The sequence below is a fragment of the Lissotriton helveticus genome, chromosome 3_2 (assembly GCF_964261635.1).
Source record: "Lissotriton helveticus chromosome 3_2, aLisHel1.1, whole genome shotgun sequence".
NCBI classification, from domain to species: domain Eukaryota; kingdom Metazoa; phylum Chordata; class Amphibia; order Caudata; family Salamandridae; genus Lissotriton; species Lissotriton helveticus.
Window position 1 is genome coordinate 349,059,191 of NC_136062.1, and position 20,747 is coordinate 349,079,937.

Genomic DNA, 20,747 nt, shown 5'->3' on the forward strand with positions numbered 1-20,747 from the left:
AAGCGACTGTGGAGAACCAGAGACACATGCAGTGATATGCTCTTTGCCTACTTTGTGCCCGGCAAAACACCAGATGATGTGGTTTTATGCTTCACTGTCTGGAATGTCCCGTACTCCCTTACTAAATCTGCAGAGAAGATGAGAGATGGTATTGGACAGGGAACTATCAGACTCGACTGGCAGAATTCTAGCATCTCCTGAGAAGGTTTCATGAAATACTGAAATGCACACAGGTTAGTTATGTGCATATGACCCATATGACAGTGAAGAGAGGAGTGAAGATGGGAATTGGTCTGAGGACGAGAGAAATAATGTAGCTGAGGACCCTAATATGACTGAGGTCCCCAGTGGAGGTGCTTAAACATAGGGAAGGTACCAAAGTGGGGTGTTGCAGTATCTTTGTAACTGAACAGGGCCATGGTGTTGCCCATTCACCCAAGCTGTCTCCCAAGGTTTCCCTTGTTCAACGCCGGGACTCGCAGAGCATAGCACACTGGCCATCATGCTGGTGGGGAGTAGCCAGTGTTCCCCCTTCTCCTACTTGCAAGCCGAAAACCCCAGACCATTTAGATGGACTTTGGTGTTATCCAACACTTCTGCATAAGTTAGTCACTAATGGTTCGTTTTAGTTTTTGTTTAATACCAAACTAAAGGAATTTCCCCATAGCCCCTCTCTGAGTGGGGTTGAATATTCTTGAAAGTTGTAAATTTCATAAGGATCAAGCAATGTGTCGCACTGACACAATTTCTATTGCAATCACTAAAGTGAACCGATTATTACTATTACACTATATAGCATGCTACTAACATGTTTGCAGGTAAACGATTTGACTGGGGTGAACCCCACATGGTTTTACTATGCTGCACTCCAAAATGTGTCATGTGCAATTCCGGTAACTTGCTTGTCTTAACTGTTACTACACTAACGGTCGATAAAAAACATGAAAAAGAAAATTGACAGCTATCGGTAACGTTTTTCATTGTACCCACCCTTCAAGATGCAGTTGAAAAACTGAGTCAAACAACATAGTAGTATACAACGTCAGGCCTTCTGCAGGTAGCAGGTAAGTCAGCACAGACAGTCAACAGGAGAAAACCAGAGCAGGACCGGCCGTTGATTACAAGGTAAGTACAAACTCAGAAAATACACTCATTTACAGGTCCCAACGGAGTCCCACTTGTGTTTTTTATGTTGTTGCAACTGGGAGGCAGGCCAATGCAGGAGACCATGCAAGATTAGACTATGTCTCCTGTCACGCCCCCTCTTCCTCACTTCCTGGAAGTTGGATGAGCCACGCCAGTTAGACAGAGAGTCCTGACTGCAACCATGACAAGAGGAGCTAATCTCTAAACTCTAAAGAGTTAGTACATTGATGGGACCTTGTGGCAAGTGTGTCTGATATTGAAAGTACTTAATCGTATAAGACATCAGGCTTGCCAAGCTGGAGATTTTGAGCTCCCTAAACAAAATAAGCTGAAATAGATGTTGGCGGTGTTTTGCTTTTTCACAAATGTGATGTCTATCCTGTCAGGCTTCTAAAAAGTGCTATTGGATATAATGCACTTGTGCAATAAGGCAGATGGGATATCCTCCATGTTTGTGACAGAGAAACCTGTTTGAGTAACTCTAAGTGAGACCTTAAGTCTTGGCCATGTAAAAGCATGAAAAACATCTATCTGTAGCAAGGACTTCAGCAGATGTGAAGTTTGAATTTCTAATGCTCTGAGCTTCTCCTACCAAATCCAAAAGCTTCAGTGGGACCTTGTCCAAAGCCTATCTGGCTTTGAGAAGTCTTTTGCCATTGCATCCTTCAATCTTGCCCATGTTGATGATTTCTACTACCATTTCAGAAACTAAGTCAGAAGATAAAATTGTTGCCCAAGACAAACCTGGTTGATGCATCTGACGCACACTCTATTGTGATCAGTCTAGATGCTGATCAACCATGAACATGCGCTACTGATGAGTGCTTTTTTTCTTATTGGTACCTTCTTTCCTGAAATCTTTAAACATTTGTGCAGGGAAATCATCCTTTTTTCCTTGATCACTTCCGTTTATTTGACTGTTCCTGGTGATTATTGACTCTGGATGTGTCCTGGGCTATGCTAACCAGGCCCAATGCCAGTGCACTGTTTAAAAGGTATATGGTAAGTGCTGTAATTACAGTTGGTTCAGACAACCTACCTGTATGTCCCTAGTATATGGTAGAGAATGTATGTTTAGAGACTCCAGTACCTTCCTGCACTTAAGTGTGCACTGCTGTGGTTGTTGGTGTCATGTTAAAGCCAGCCCTGCCTTGCAGGCTAGTTTTGAAATAAAACTGTGTCCAAATACATCTTTAGAATTAAAAAGTACTTCCAAATCCTAAAACTACCTTTTCTATTTCATATAAGTCACCCTTAAAGTCAACCCCTGATGCCCAAAGGGTAGGATGCTTTTTTTTCTTTTAAAGCAGGGACATTATAGTTTTAAAACTTACTTTGCTGAAGTTACCTAAAGCATCCCCGTAGCACGTTCTTTTCACTAGCCAGTCTTTGACACCCTGAGCCAAGCTGCTTCCTGATTAGGTGTGAAGAGGCCTGGGGCTGAACAATTAAGCCATTTAGTGGGAGATGATTTGGTTCCTGAATAAGCCAGGGACAGGAAAGGCACTGGGGAGATAATCTGGTCTTCAACGGGAGAAGCCTAGATGTCACAGGACCCAGGAGAGCCCCCACTTCCTTGATTCCCTGCCAGATGGGAGCCACTCTATTAAGATAAGGACAGGGGTTGGCAGAGGAGTGCATGGAAAGAAAAGTTAGTTTCACCTGTGGGTTGGTTTAGACAGACTTAGACTCCAAGGAGAGATTTTCCCCATTTTGATTTTTGCTGAGAAGTGCATTCTGGGACAAACATATGCCACACTTTCCAGGAGGTTTTGTTATGGCAGAGGGTGTCAACTTGAACCCCATTGTTTTGAATGTCCCTCCCTTTTGCCAAACCAGAATAGGGAATAAATATGGGAGAGCTTCAGAAGCACCTCAGACCCCCGCCTGAAAACATCTGGAGAAGAAGAACTTCCTAGATGGATATTTGGACTGCACAAGAGAGGACTGCACTCAGAAGGATTGCACCGGCTGCACTCTAAAGGCTCCGCAACAGAAGGACTTTGACTGTCTTGAAGGGTAAGCAGTGGACTTCCTGAGCGGCAACAGGTAGAAAAGTGCTGGAAGAAGTCAACTGCAATATCCACTTTAAGGACAACTGCAGCTGACAAGCTCCACCTGGATTTTCCTTGGATTGACTAGGTTCATTGTGCGAGAAGGAGCTTCTGAACCCTTGTCTGGTGCAGTGGAACCTTATCCTAAATCAAGGTATCTTCAGAGAAGAATTTCTGAAAGTTTGGAAACTTTTGACAAAGTTTGGGGAAAAAGCTCCAGACGATGCAGGTGACGTCAAATCGTGACTCAGCCTGACCGGTAGGTTTGCCCAGCTAAAAACTCTGGAGCTCCCCCCCGCAGACAATGATGACAAAGATCTTCAGGACTCACAAGGCATTATGCTGAAGAAGACGACCAACGCAAAATAGAAATCCAGATCCAAGGACTCAATCGTGCAACGTCAAGGGGAAAAGCTTGAAAAAGTGAGTAGATCAGAAAAGTCAGAAGGTAAAAACTTGTCTAGGTCAAACCTGTCATCATATTTGACCCACTCTCCGTCACAGTTGTCCCTGTCTTGTGTGACCAGATAGGTTGGTGCTTTACAATCTGTGGAGCTAGAAAGCTGTTTTTTTAATGTAAACTTTAAAATTCATATCTCCTGTTCCCTAAATTGGATTTTTTGTCATGTTGGTGTCATTTTAAAGATGTAAATGTTTTCTATATTTATAAATTCGTCTTGGATTTTTATAGTGTGGTGTCTTTCACTTATTTACTAATTTGGGGATATTAAATGCTATACTCAACTATGTCCTAAATTAAGCCTGACTGCTCGCAGCCAACCTACAAAGGCTTGAAAAAGGATTAATTTGTTGAGACTTGAGTGGACCTTATTTGTGATTGTGGTGTTATTACTAGCTGCAGGTGCCTACCTACACCTTTTAATAAACCACCTTCCAACAGTTCATATCTCTGGCCCTCCTTATTGGATATTTGCTATTTTTCTGTCATTTTGCTCGATACAATTTTCTCTATTTTGTAGAATATGTATGTGTGATTCTTATTGCTATTTGTAACATTTTTATGGTTATGTTACTGTTCACAAATTTTCTAAACTTAAGGCTGTCTGCTCAGTGCCATAGCTACTGAGGGTTGAACCCAGTTTTGAATTATTAAAACTGTGTTTTACCCTGTCGATGTTGTGATATTATTCCTTTGGGTAGACCCACATTAACCCCAATTATTAACAATGATGACTACTTCCCCCAGATTCTAAACATATTTCAACCCCTATATCTCCCGCCTTCATTTCTTATTAAGAATAAACTTTCAATCAACATTAAGTCCTACTTTTGTCATGTACTCATACTGCCACTACAATTTGAATGTCTAGTCTGCCCGCCTCAGGACTAGGCATACATCTTTTTTCACTAAATGCCCATTCTTCCTTATACTTTGTATCATTTATTTAAACCTTTGTTATTTGATTGCTTACTACCTCAGGCTCAATGATGTGCTACAAAGATCCCCATCCAGCCTGCTACGAGAGCTCTTTGGATGGCAGATTGGAAAGGGCCAGGCTCTTTTGCTCTACGGGATAGAGGCATCTGCCAAAATTGGGGGAAAAGAATGAAAGGTATTTAGCCGTTGACAGCAGGGTGCCGTCGGCAGATTACTGTGTACGGTCGGGAAGGAGCTATAGATATCGTCCACCTTTTTAACAAAAAAGGTGGCCAGCTCCTCGCACTGCTTATTGGACATGATGGTAGACCCGGCGCCATTTTGCTGGGATTGCAAACTGGCAAGTATAAAAAAACATGCTCTTAGCAGGATTGGCACTTTCGCAGATTTGATTAGAGAAAAAAGCAGCTTGTGCCTGGTAAATGGCTTTATGGCACTTTTTAATTGCTGCCCTATAGATTTCCTTGGCTACTGTGCAGAAATCTCTTCTCAATATCCACTCCAGTTTCTTGCATCCCTTGCACATGTCAGTGAGTTCAGTCTTATTACAATGCCTTGTTTGGTTTCACGACTACCTGACCATTTCATGGGGATTAAGCTGTCCAGTGGATGCCTAATCCATTCTGAGAATAGCCTATGTGCCTCATTGATGTCCTCTGGCACATCAGGCTGAGTGGCCTGGGTCATTTCAGCGAAGTCAACCGACCCAACCGACCCTTGGACTGGGCGGGAATGACACAGTGCAGGAACATAGAGACCAAAAAATGATCCGTCCAACCCATCCTGGCAGGTGCACACATTGTGATATGGGGTATATTGGTAAAGACAGGATCTAATAAATGACCCGCACTATGACACCAAAATAGTAAAAAATACGGTGAGAGAATTTGCTTAAGCAGAAAAATAGCCCCAAACCTCATGAATCTAAAATGCAATAGGTGCAGCACATAGCCCCACTCACGCGCTGCTGGCTCTAACAAGTGACAGCTTTTCATCCCGGCAGCTCCATGGCTCTCTATTTATAGAGAGCAGCAGAGGGACAGCAAAAGACTAGACCGCCCCTCCAAGATGGCCGACAAACTCGTGCCACCGGAAGTGAGGGGAACGGGCAACTGGGTTGCCGAGGGCTCCCTCCACAGAAAAAGCACAGGCTGCGGTGGACCGGAGAGAACAGTGACACCAAAGTAGTAAAAAAAACGCTGACAGAATTTATTAAAGCAGATAAAATAACCCCAAACCTCGTGAATCTAAAATGCAATAGGTGCAGCACATAGCCCCACAAACGCGCTGCTGGCACTAACAAATGACAGCAATAGTTAAAGGGGCAATCCATTAAATACAGTGTTTCTGAAAGCAAGAGTGCCGATACTACACCATCTCTCTCCACACAAGAAAACTCAAGACAAAACATAATCATCAAAACGAACAGGTAATCTTGAAACTCTTCTAGTACAATATACCTGTGGAACTTGTAATGTGTAAGGTCCAGCACATACAACATCAATACAGAAATTACAGGTTTGAGGGTTTTTGGAATCAATTACAGAGCAGTAGGAACTCGAAACACACAAAAGTATACCTGTTTGTGTCTTTGCACCATGAGTAGAACCAACAGAACTACCAGAATCAAATAGGATGGAGTCTTGTTCGTCAAATGGCACCTGTGTTTTGTTATAGATTTGAGCCTGTGCCTCAGATATAGGCACTAGCCTGCTCTTCTTCCACCATCCCTTACCCTGCAATAACATGGCTTCTCTTCCTGTCCGTTCAATTTTACATGGAGCAGTGTAAATGGACTCTCCTTTCCTTATTCTCATAGGTTTTCTTATAAGGACCAAAGAGCCCACAGCAAAATCCCAGTCTCCAACATGTTTAATGGTGTCAAAATACTCTTTCTATCTTTTCTGTGCTGAAAGTACTTTGTTATGCATGGGAGATATTGGCGTTCATTCTTTGTTGGCTAAGTTAGTCTGCACCTCCAACCACCCTCTTATCAAGAGGGTAACCTCAGCTATTGGACTGGTAAAGAGAAATAACCGGTTCTTAAAAGAAGGAATTAGCTGTAGTTTTCTCTTAACTACTTACAAGTAGCAGTGATGCCCAAATGTCCCTCATATTCCATGCCAATGAGATTTTGTCTTAAAGATGAAGGAAGAACAAAGTTACCATTTCTAATACAAAGACAATTCTCAACTGACAATTTAGAAGCTATTTGAGCAAATGGCTTCAATTCTTTAGAGAGATTGCGAATGGGAGGCCACCCTTATATCATATACTCTACAACCATTTTCAGAATGACATCTTGAGAGGCAGCCTCTACTCAATCCCTCTATGAACGAACTCAATCACTTGAGGATCCTGCATCACTAGCAGCTATTATACATTCATAGTCTTCTTCAGTGTTATCATTAGAAGGCAACGGTAAGCGGAAAAGACAATCTGCTCGGAAATTTCTACCTCCTTGTATGTATTTGATGGTAAAATTATATTCCTGGAGTTTAGATAATTGACACACAAGCCGAGCAGATGCTTTTTCTAGCCCATCACCTTGTAAGAGATAAACAAGGGGTTTATGGTCATTATAGATTGCATTATAGAAGGTCTAAAAGCTACTTCTCCTACCCCTTAGTAATTCGAAAGGAGTGTTACCAGTGGTCGAATGAGGAGTAGTATGGTGAGCATTTACTTTTTGTTTAAGAAATAGCTTAACATCAATACCAGAATAGAGAGCCATCTGAATTCCTTCTTTTAAGAACCGGTTATTTCTCTTTACCAGTCCATTAGCTGAGGGGCTGTATAATGCAACTTGAAGATGTTTCACATCACAATCTATGAGAAACTTTTTCATGGAAAACAGAACAAAGTGAGAACCATTGTCTGTTATAAATTCTCTGGGAGTGCCCTCCAGAGAAAAAACTTCCTTCAGAAAGCATAAAAGAGATTGAGTAGAAGCCAATTCAACAAACGAAAAATAAATCCATTTGGAGTAATAATCAATAAGTACATTCAAAAACATATTGCTGGTAGGTAGTAGATTAAAAGGTCCTACGAAGTCCAACACAACTTTCAACCTTGGTGTCTCAGGTAGAGGAACAAGGTGACGTGGACTTTGTATGGTTTTCCAATGTTAGTTGGAAACACCACAATGGGGACACACATCTGCAAAAGACGCATTCATGGAGGGCCACCAGTAGTGTTCTCTTAACTACTTACAAGTAGCAGTGATGCCCAAATGTCCCTCATGTTCCATGCCAATGAGATTTTGTCTTAAAGATGAAGGAAGAACAAAGTTACCATTTCCAATACAAGGACAATTCTCAACTGACAATTCAGAAGCTTTTTGAGCAAATGGCTTCAATTCTTTAGAGAGATTGCGAATGGGAGGCCACCCTTATATCATATACTCTACAACCATTTTCAGAATGACATCTTGAGAGGCAACCTCTACTCAATCCCTCTATGAAAGAACTCAATCACTTGAGGATACTGCATCACTAGCAGCTACTACACATTCATATTCTTCTTTAGTGTTATCATTAGAAAGCAACGGTAAGCGGAAAAGACAATCTGCTTGGAAATTTCTACCTCCTTGTATGTATTTGATGGTAAAATTATATTCCTGGAGTTTAGATAATTGACACACAAGCCGAGCAGATGCTTTTTCTAGCCCATCACCTTGTTAGAGACAAACAAGGGGTTTATGGTCATTATAGATTGCAAAATGATTGCCCCAAGGGTAGGTATTACATTCCTGGACAGCCCAGACACAAGCTAATGCCTACCTCTCTATGGTACTATAATTTGTTTCTTAAGTAGACAGGCTTTTAGAAGCAAACGTTACAGAAATATCTTTCCCTTTTACTTTTTGACCAAATACAATCCCAATACCTTTAATGCTGGCATCTAAAGTAAGGTAACACTCATGACCAGTGGTATGAATGGGCCTAAATCTGGAGCTTTAACAACAAGGCATTTTATACTGGTGAAAGCATCATTAATTTCACAGTCCAATTAATGTTAACACCTTTCTTGAGCAAATTCCTTAAAGGTTGAATGGCAGAAGCATAGTGAGGGACAAAGAGGGCATAATATTCGCACAGAACTAGGAAAGACCTCAAAGCATCCTTATCTGAAGGTGGAGGTTTCATGTCAATTTCTACAACTATACAGAACTTATGCTTTCTGCCATTAGGGGTTATGATGTGACCTAAATAATCAATGTGTTCGACAAGGAACTAGCATTTCTCAGGCTGAATGGTAATTCCTCTGTTATTCAAGAAGTCAAATACATCATGGAAAATCATCGAATGTTGTTCTTTGGTTTCAGTGAAGACAAGAATATTGCCTTGAAATGCTTGAACATTTTCAACATTTTTAAACAAAATATCCATGACTTTTTTAAATACACTGGCTGCGGAAGTAAGGCCAAAGGTAACCTTAAGTACTTATATGCCCCAAATGGTGTAATATATGTGGTTTGTTCTTGCAATTTTGTACTTAAGGCTATCTGATGGCACTGAGAGTGTAAATCATTGGTGGAAAAATATTTGGCTAGACCAATGTTGGCCAGCATTTCTTGAATGCGGGGCATGGGGTGACACACACACAATAATGTTGTGGTTTAAAGACCTCAAATCAACACAAAGAGAGAGGTCACTACTCTTTTTCTTAGCAAGAACAATAGGTGAAACCCACTCAGAGGAATGAGTTTGTGAAATATTCCCATCTTTATTTAACTTCTCTAAAAGATTATTCAAGTCAGAATGAATGTTGATCGGGACCGGTCCGACTTTGTGAGTAACTGGTAGTGCATTTTTCTATAATCTAATCATGTGTTCAAAACCATTTATGGTTCCAATTCCCTCATTAAAAACACTGGACTACTCTACATAAGTGAGTAAAAAACATCATTCTCTCTGAGCTCAAGTTCAGGTACATTGTTGATGGAGAGTAAAGACAGGTCTTGCAAAACAATGGGATTCTTGTGGCCAGATGAATTCCTAACTTGGCTAAATCCTTCCATTCCACTAGATCTCTACCTTTCACAGCAACATAGACTTTAGCACAAATGCTTCTATCCAGAGTTTGCAAAGACGCATAAAAGAAAACTAAGAGATGTATATATTTACCTCCAAAAGCTTTGGGAGATATGTCGGGAATTTTTAATTTACATGAGTCAGACCACAATGAGTAAAATATAGTATCTGCCAAAATGGTGTTTGGAGCTCAGGTGTTAGCCATGATCTCAATGGACTTACCATCAATAACAGCTTGACATAACAGGCGGTCTATTTCAATTATGTCCTGAGACTCTTCAATTGTCAGAACAATATTTGAAAACACTCATGAATGTTAGAGATATCCCTAGAAGTGTTAAGAGGAGACTGTACATCCACGTTGTGAATTTTGACATTTTCACTAGTGCCTGAGACCTACAAACTGCCTGAAAACGGTCCATTTTCCTGCATTTTGTGCATTTTCTCCCAAGAGCAGGACAAGAAGTATTGTTATCAATGTGGGTTCTGGAGCCACAGTGGTAACAGATAGGATATCAACCCCTTTCTCTACTTGTCCTAATAGCGGAAAAGGTACTGTCATCTGTGGTGTCAGCTATGTAAGACACCGGCAAATGTCCCTCCTGACTGGTCAATGCTTGAGTGGAACTAATAGAGCACTCAATGCTTTTAGTATGTCAATTATCTTTGAGAGGGAGAATTTCTACAGGTGAGTAGTCTTTCTTGCATTTTGTAAAAAGCAGTTGAAAACAAACTGATCCCTAATATAAGTTTCAACACAATTTTGGAACTCATAAGATGAAGCTAACACTTGCAATGCAGCTACGAATTGTTACACAGATTTGTCGCTAGCCTGCTTTCAGCAAAAAAAACTCTGTCTTTCTAAAAGTACACTAGGCTCTTCGGAAAAAAGCTTTTTAAGCCTTTCTTTGGCTTCAACATAAACGTTCCAAACACAATCACCTTCAGGGTTTACTAGAGGAGGTAGATTATCAAAAATATTCCGTCCAGCCATTCCTAGATGGTTATAAAGTAAAGCATTTTTCCTTGGATGAGTGTAATTAAGACCATCTATGCCCATTAAATAATTTTCAAATATGTGACTCCATTGCTTCCATTTGTTTTCTGGTTTTCCAAGTTTCTGTAGAAAAGGTGGTGAATGTATCACGTTGTCTGAAGAGGCCATGACACTGGAAGCACTCTACAGAATATGTAAAGACCTGAAAAGAACTGAAATAAACAAATAGAAAGGAGGTCAGGAAACAAAAACTTTATACTAGTACAAAAACAATGATGAAAATATCAAGACATAAGAAGTTCCCAAAGGTGGAATACAGGGAGATAAGTTCAAATGGCAGAATATAAATGAAAAAAACGATCCAAACAAAGGTCAATGCACATCTCTATAGGAGTACAGTCTAAATTCACAAGTAAAATGGCTGCCAAGCAGCTGACGTAGGCATGCTAATTTTCCAGATTCCCTTCCCTTCACAAGCGTACAAGACCGCTCAGAAGGGAAAACTCTCAGTTGGATGTTATTGCAGGGAGCACTAGAGGCGAGGAGCTGCAGTCACAATGTGTCAGTAAAGTCAGTAAAGTGGACTAGGCGGTCCCAGTAAAAGAAACAATGATGCTGGGAAACAGAGGAGTGGAAGCAAGAGACTAGAGCGAACTCCCACAGCGGGAAAACATGCCAGAACCTTGAGTAAAGAAAAGTTGCAATGTCAATGGCTGAAGGAAGTTCCCAGAGCCAAAGTGCATGCCATGAGCTGGAGCGACAAGAAATTGCTATGTCAATGATTCAGGTAATGGCCGCAAGCAGGACAATACAGGGATTGTAGGCAATGTTCAGCAGGTGTAAATTAAAAAAATGTGGAAAGCGCATAAGCAGCAGTCAGGGCCTGATGAAAATCTGGCCCTGAACACATACGGTAGGGAAATTACAAAAAGTGCAGCGCCACGCATCTGGAGAAGTATCATTCAATCAATCAACAGCATTTTTAGAGCGCACTACATAAACGTGAGGGTCTCAAGGCGCGGGAGGGGCGCTACTGATTGAACAGCCAGGTCTTGAGTAGCCTCCTTAAGGTCAGCAGGTCTTTGGTGTGTCATAGGTTCAGTGGTAGGGTGTTCCAGGTCTTGGCGGCGAGGTGGGAGAAGGACCTCCCACCAGTGGTTTTACTTCGGAAGCGCGGGATGGTGGCGAGTGCAAGATCGGTGGAGCAGAGCTGGTGGTTGGGGGTGTAGAAGGAAAGTCGTTTATTGAGGTAGGCTGGGCCAGTCTTGTGGAGTGCCTTGTGTGCATGGATGAGGAGCTTGAAGGATATCCTCTTGTTGACGGGTAGCCAGTGCAGGTTTCTCAGGTGGGTGGTGCTGTGGCGTAGGACATTATGTTGAGGTTGTGCTGTCAGGTGACGTGTGCGAGCGGGGCCATGTAAATGTTGAACAGTGTCGGTCTGAGAGAGGAGCCCTGGGGTACGCCGGAGATGATCTTGGGGGCTTTGGATCAGAATGGGGGAGGTGGACGCTCTGGGCTCTGCCACAGAGGAAAGACGTGGTCCATTCCAGGGCTCTATCTCGGATCCCTGCGGCATGGAGGCGTGTGCGTAGTGTGCGGTGGCAGACGGTGTCGAAGGCAGCGGAGAGGTCCAGGAGGATGAGGGCTGTGGTCTCACCGCTGTCCAGCAGTATCCTGATGTCGGTGGTGGCAGTGATGAGGGCAGTCTCGGTGGTGTGGTTGCTGCGGAATCCTGACTGGGAAGATTCCAGGAATCTGTTTTCTTCGAGGTATCAGGTTGGCTGTCCGTTGCTGATCTTCTTGATGACCTTGGCTGGGAACGGGAGTAGAGAGATGGGCCAGAAGTTCTTAAGGTCTTTAGGGTCAGCCTTGGGTTTTTTGTCCTCTGCGTGTTTCCAGCTTTCTGGGAAGGTCGCGGTCTCGAGGGAGAGATTGATGACGTTGCGCATGTGGGGTGCGATGCAGCTGCTGGCTTTGTTGAAGATGTGGTGCAGAAATGGGTCTGATGGGAAGCCGGAGTGGATTGTGCTCATGTTCTTGATGGTGTCATCAATGCTCATCCTGGTCAAGGGTAGCAGGGGGTCGTGGTCGATGGTGTGCGGAGAGTCTGTGGTGTTGCTGTCTGTTGGAGCTGTCTGGGTGTTGAAGCTGTCGTGGATGTCTGCTATCTTGCGGTGGAAGAAAGTGGCAAGGGAGTCACACAGGGCTTGCGACGGCGGGATGTCGTTAGTGTTGGAGCTGGGGTTAGTGAGTTCCTTCACGATATTAAATAGCCCCTTGCTATTGTGTGCATTGTTGTTCAGGCGGTCCTTGAAGGAGTCCTCTTGGCCGTCCTGATGAGGTGGTGGTGGGTGCGGGTGGCGTACTTGTGGGCTGTGTGGCTGTCCAGGGTCTGTTCACTGTGCCATTTCTTCTCTAGCTTCTAGCAGAAGTAGAATCAGCCTTAAGTGAAATAGTACCAAGCCTGTGGTTCCAGGTACTTCCTCCTGTCTCTTCTCCTTTACTTTTTAAAGGTTTCTTTTATTCTTAAAACAAAATCCAGTAGAGATTGCAGCGTAGCAGTATTGCCCCACTCCTGGTACTAGATGTAGTATCAGGGTAAGACTGGAAAATACAGAGTCAGAGTTTCTTTGTATGAATATTTTTTCGTAGTTTTTTTGGGAGGAAATCCAAAGGTGGGACCCACGGCATAAAGAGAACCACAGCGGCGGAAGTCTGGAAAAGAATGCGGATCTCACAAAGGTCTATTGGAGATTTAGAACAATGACCATAAGAAAGAACACAATAGTTAAAGGAGCAATGCATTAATAACAGTGTTTCTGAAAGCAAGAATATGGATACTACAAGTGGCTTAACGATACTTGTGGGGGTCCCCATGCAAAAGACACTGAGGCCCTTCCACCCACACTCCATATCCAGTTAGTAGCTCTCCGGTCAGGGACTGCGGGGCTATTTTTACACCACTGCCCCTCCTTACCGTGACTTGTCATTTCCCAGACCACCTTGTTGGTAACTGGGATTTTCACAGGTTTTGTTTGGACTCCAGACCTGTTCTGGTCTTGTCCTGTTAGGGGTTCATATTAGTGATCTTAACTATTGAGTTGAATATCTTCATTACTGTTAGCTATCATGTGTAATACTGCTTCTTCTCTTTGGTGCTATCATTAGTTACAAAAAGCGTGGATCGTTTCTAAAGCATAACTGATTTCACTTCCCTGGTTTTTCTTTTCAGTGCTGAGATGACTTAGGGTAATTGTTTGCGCTATATAAACTCAATTCAAATCAAGTCTATAATTCAAATCCAAATAATAATTAGGATTTTTGGCACAGGTTATAAGCAGCAAAAAATGAGTTAACTTTAAATACGGCCGACAGTAGGAACAGGACTAACATGGAGGTGATGGGGCATGGCCATGTTAGTACATAAAGATGATCAAAACACATGAATACTAAGATAGAATATCAATGACACAGTGCACTTGTCAATAAGGCATAAAATATGTGCCTACCTGAGGCAGACGAATGTCCACTTTCCTTTGCTTCAGGAAATGCACATTAACAAAATTGAAAGTGAGTGGCTACAACATATCTGTAGAGGACAATAATACTTTGACTCTGTCTATGTAGCAGGGGTTTTGATTTGAAGAAAGCCCACATGCCCCCCCCCCCCTCCCCCTTTGGCCAAGGAGCTGCACGTTTGCACAGAAGTAAGGTATCTTTCGACAGAGTGACAATTAGATAGCACTCTAATACAAGTAATGTGTAGGCACCAAGCACTATGCAAGTGGTATTTCTAGAACTACAAGTCACCTCTCCTACCAACAACACCACTCGATTTTAATTGTCTGATTAATACAGAAGAATTGGTCCATCCCTCCATATACCTGCAGGGAAGTTGGCATGAAAATTGGAAACACATGCACAATGGTGAAGTTTGTATGATGTATGGAGTGGTGAGTATCCTGCTAATAGAGATCACTCCTAATATTTGAGTCTGCATGATCTTCCCACACATGTTGACCGGTTTTCTACACTGCATAGCTGTGGGAACAAATGACACACACCTCGCGAACCATTTTTCAGACCGTGACCTTTTATCACAGTCCTTGCACGGTGTAACCACACCCTTGCATCCACAGCTGGTGCCTGCCGTTGGGTGAGGTAGTAGTGTGCCGTACGGGGCAACTCTAAAAAAACAAAATCATACATTTGAATGCAGGTTCCAAGGGTGACACATTATTGAATGGGAGGCATTTAAAGTGTGCATAACATACACATGTATAAAAACACAAACGGGGAATTGTATACATTGAACAACATGGAGACTTTCGCTGCTGATTCACTTTCCATGAATGTGAAATTAATACCAAACGCCAGTCCATGCAGTGCCAGCAGATATCAGGCACACACTCTGTTAATTCTTGGTTGCGGTTTTAAAAAAGTACAATATTCTAGTTCTAAACACAACAAACCATTCATCTAATTGAATTTCATAGACTTTAATGAATATGGATGTGATGATTAGAAGTAAAACTGCCATTGAATTCGAACCACCCCTAAAGTTGCTTTCGAAATTCAATGAAATGTCAGCAACTGACTACTTTGTACCTGTAAAATATTTAAAGAATTTAAAGTGTGAAATGTGATTTGTTTTCTCCCTTCACTGCTGTGATTACTTCTGACCCAGAAGCTGACTCACTGTTTACTATTGCTCGAGTGTCTTCATTATTACAGGGTTGCTGAAACTACTATTGTCTTGATATGTTTTTTCATCGTTAACACCTCTCAATGCCCTTCCAGCTCATAGGTCATGGCAATACCTGATTGTATATGACGGGGTCATATGACCGGAACCACTTATTATTAACCCCTTCGCTGCTTCTAACGGCCAACGTCTGTCGCGCGCACTACCTCAGTAATGCTGCACATGTCCGTTGGCCGTTGCGGGCCCAGCCCACTGCGCTAAACCGCAACACCGCGGCGGAATTGCTGCCGCGGTTAATGGATTGTTCTGGGCTTCTAATGGCTGGTGGAAGCCCGGAGCTCCAACATGAAATGATTGTTCACAGCTCTTGCTGTGAACATAGGGCCTCACGGAGCCAGAGGGAATTTCAACCCCCTCAGAGTCCGTGAGTCCTTTATTTGACAAATTCGAACATTCTGACCTCAAGGGGCTGAATGTACTGATAGCCATAGAGCATTCCATAGGGGGCTCTACCGGCCTTAAAGGTCTTCGACTCAGGCTTTTAACGTGGGAGCAGGCCTTTAATGGCCAGTGGAGCCCGCAATGGTGGGCTCAAAGGCTATAATACCTCCCCTCTCAACTGACATTTATACTCTTTTCCAGGCAACCACAATCTCTTACAGGTGAGATTGGCACGCAAAAAAGTTGGTATCACCCCTCCTCTGGCAGCCCCCAGAAAATAAATCATATCACATTGGCCACACAGTTATCCACTGCTCAGCTGGGGCTGCCTTTAAAAATGTTTTTACAGATGTTTCCCCCTCTCAGCTCAAAAGTCCTAGCAAGGATATGGGCAGGCCTTCATAGAGAAGTTGGAGAATCCTCTGTGATTACCATCTCACTGTGGTGAGATCATCATATGAAAGAGAAGTTCAGGGTCCTCCAACGACCCTCCCCCCTTCCCTGGTCAGCCTCTAACATAATTAATTGTAACAGTAATGAGCTTATCTGCATATTAGCAAGGTCCTGCTATAATTATCGCTCAGCGCTCTTAGTGCGAGGATAATTATCGCCGGCTAATGCTTGATTCTATTGCAGAGATAGCGTGCAATCAGCTACGCTTATCTCCCAAGCGATAGGAATCCATGCGTTTGCTGGAAAACAGTGTCATTATCGCTGGAAATCCAGCGATAATCACACTGCAACCAGCGAAACCTTGCTGATAGGGCAGGGTGATCTTAGACATGTAATCCACCTCCCATTGGATTACATGGCTAAATCAGGTCACAAGCAGGCGTTAGGAAAGTAGCCTTAACTTTGGTTAGCACTACTTTCTTAACGCTCTGCTTGTTTGCGTTCAGCTAGATAATTGGAAAAATGTCGGTTAGCAACTTTCCCCAATTATTTTGACAAGGAACACCCACTTTGCATCTCATTAGAGATGCAAAGTGGGACGTTGTTGAAAGGGGCGCTAAATCAGCAAAACATGCGATAGCACGTCTTTGCTGATAAGGTGATGACATTATCGCCGCTTTTTCGCAAAAGAAGCGATAATTTCATATCGCCGCCTTGGTAATATGCCCCACAGAGAATAATATTCAGGCGGAGTCAGGCTTTCCATTGAGCGATCTAGTGTTCCTAATTAGAAAGCACAGTGGGGCACTCCGGAATGGTTATGTCTGGAGTTGAGTTAGGGGAACTTGTTTAGAGTTTGGAAAAGTTAGTGACATTTTAGTTAGCCAAATGTAGCATTATGAGTCCACTCCAGTCACATTACACTTCACACCTCTTCGGCCATGCTCCAAGAAATACATTGCTCATTGTACAAGTAAATTAACTACTTAACATTTCAAAAAAACAATGTCCAGTTTAATCTAATCTGTTCGTGACACTTAATTGAATGTGCATTGTTTTTACTTTGACCGGAACGGTATGTAGTTTTGTGACAGTGTAAAGAAAACGCCAGCATTACCCAACTTATTTTTTCAACCAATTCACACGTTTAATTAATAGGATCAAAAGTGCATTCGGCGCATTTGTTGGCTCGCTAGCACTATTCTCACTGTTCTTGATGCTCTAAGAATCTCATTAAAATGTTCAGCAATAGAGATACAATGCCTTCGTCGAGAACAAAGAATTTGCTTGCCGGTATTTTCAGCCTTTGTTGTACCAGAAATTTCAACATGTGTATCAGTGAGACAAGCAGAAATAATGAACGAGAGCAGAGCAGAAATTCAATGAAAATGTAAATTTAAAATAGAATACACGATGATATCTATATAATAAATGCGGAACTCGTGTCCTCGAGCCCCAGGAGTCTATGCTGTTAGACAAGATCTTCAATTATTCATGGGTACATATCAACAGCGAGCAGTTATGTCGATGGTTATAAGGAGGTCGCTGGCAGTGAACACTGAAACCAGATGCCTGTTTCAAAAGCAATCTATAAAACTTTGACATGGAGTTAACATTCCCCGTACACCTAATTACCTCCCCATTGCATCCCGTTTTCTTTGCTGAGCAGATTTATAATTTTTTTTATGTGTTCTCATAATACTTTAAAATGAGTCACATTCCGATTCACGGAATTATGGCCATATAATATTCATAACATCAAGCATTTTGTTGCCCTTGAACATTTTATCTCGAATTAGCTGAATTACAGTAAACCATGGATCAAGGGAGACAGAAGTTGCTCAACTTCTAATGTGCTGATGGGTCATCTTTAAATAAGAAACGACAAGCACTCTTGATAGAAGATTATTATTAAATAAACTTAAAAGCACTCATAATTCTACCAACTTTGGTTGATCTACATATTCTTTAATCATTGCTGTACAATTACATAAGCACTGATAAAATGCATCTGCCAATGTGCAGGTGTGTCTGAGATCTTGGAACTGACCTCCATGATTTATAGTATGTTATTGTATGTGATATGCATAGTGAAGATGTTTGTACTCCCATTGTTATGGTCTAGCAGAGCCACAAACACAAATGTATTCTATGATCGAAAGTGTAAAATGCTGTAACATAATTAAGATAGTATAATATATTTAACTTGTCTTTGGATATCAGCCAAACCTATAGAAGTCTGTGCCCAGGTGAATGACGAGGCAGAGTGGTGATACCCATTGTCTTTTTCTCTCTTATCCCGTTCCTTTTTTCCTGGGTACACTATTAACCAACATACAGCTCTTGGTTGTAGTTTACTGAAAATTCAGAAAGGCTCGGTAACAAATGTTTCTCCAATGTTATCTGAAATAGTAGGTAAGAACATTCCTAGTAACATTATCATTCCAAGCTGAGAGATGGATCCAAGTACTGCTTGCCCAAAATCTTAGATATACAACTTTATAAATAAGGTGAGTTTTGTAAAGTATAAAAATAAGGCGTGCAGTCAGAATTAATTTCAGTTCAACAAGAAACAGATGTCATGTAAAATAACGAATAGAAAGGTGCCAGTCAAGTACCATTAACTTCTGATCTTGTTGGCACAAATTATTGTGTTTTATTCTCTTGTAATGAGATTGTCAGTTGTATTGGCATTTGTGTCTACCAGTTATTCCTACAATATCTTTAGCACCTTCTCAGAAATTCATTGGGCATCTAAATCTTAATTGGTGTTAGCGGGTATGAAATTTTGTGTCATTTGCTTTTGAATAATTTTGTGAAATTTCAGCACAATTTGACATAATTACATAAAATATTCAGCCATCATTTGTGCAGCAAACAACTATGATTGATATTCTGCTGTTACCGTGTGTTGACCATGGATTTTTTTACTATGAATGCTACCATTTACAGTAAATGTTCACTGTGAATGTTGCATAATGATGTAATTTCGGGAATTTGATGTCATGCGAAATTCAAGAAATAATGTGAATTATGCCTGCATTATCAAAGTCTATCCAGGCCTACAGAGTGTCAATTGAATTTTCCATGTAAGCTTCTGACTTTTCCATATAATTATACACCATAGCCTTTATTTTCTCATACTTATTTGGGAATGCTACCAATTGGAGTATTCAGTTAGTGAAAATAAATGACGCATTGTGATACGATTTCTTTGCAAACTAATGTGGAAACAGTTTGCATGGAAGTTGCCTACTATTTCCCTAGATAATGGGTTTTTCAAGTTGAATCCAGGCCATTAAAATCTGTTGAGTTTATCTTATTGATATATGTAATCATTTTGTAGTTATGATGAATTCACCTGTAGTAAAAAAAGTATTAACATTTTACCAACGTCTAAACAGAGAGTTGATGGATGTCTTGGAACACTTGGTTTTGGTAAGTGGTTTATTAGTAGGGGTAAGTTACTATTGACTACCACTAGTAATACGGCCACAATCACAATAGAAGGCCCAGTCAAGTTCTCAATAAATGAATACCTTGCTCAACCCTTAGGAAGATGGCTGTGAGCAGGCAGGCTTAACTTAGGTGACAGGAGTGTAAAACATTTAAAAACACAAATACATTAAATAAGTAAGACACACTACACAACACAAATCCAACACCAATTTATAATAGATTGTATTTTTATGAACAGATAGACACCAAAGTGACAATAATCTAATGTAAAGTTTGTGCTGGACTTGGACAAAGACAAGAGTTCTTTATACTTACTTCCAGAATAGTTTTTTCAATGTTTAATAAGCTTTATTAAATAATAAGAAGTGTTACAGAGAGCTAGCAAAACAAAGCAAGTAAATAAGTCATACAAGATATAAAATAGTCTAGCAGTAAAAACAGGAGAGAAAGCTATTTATGTTTTAACCCCTTCCATGCTCATGACGAGTCATGCAGTGCACTGCTCCTGTGCTCATGACGAGCTGAGCTCGTCATGAACAATGGGAAATCTGGAGTAACAGCACTCAGGGGGAATTGCCTTAGCACTAATGGAGTTAAAACAGGATTCTGGCGTGAGGGACGAAGGGAAGGAGGAGGATATTTTTACAATTGAAGAACTAGTTATTTTGCATAACCTTAAAAAAGTTAAAAGATGATCTTATAACAATTGAAGTAAATAGCAGACCACAAAAAAGTTAAAGTTGAAAAGAACTGAGAAATGTAAACATTCACAGAGGTTTAAAATTTTCTGAATATAGGAAGATTTCGTTTTTGCAGACTTATCTATATGTAAAGTTAGTGGCAACCAAAATAAATCTATATTAACAAATGGTTTATAGAAGGAGGCAAACGCAATATCTACTCAATGATAATTATACAAATTGTTACACCAGTGCTTAATGGAACGTTTTGTTGAGTTTTTCCAATTAAGTGCAATTTGTTGGAAAGCTAAAGCCTTCCAACAAATTCAAGTCAGATCAAATAAACCTTTATTATGTATAGGCAAATCTAGAGTGTCTAATAAACTACCTGTGAAAAGAGTCACATGAGAAAGAGGGACCTTTATTTTAAATATATG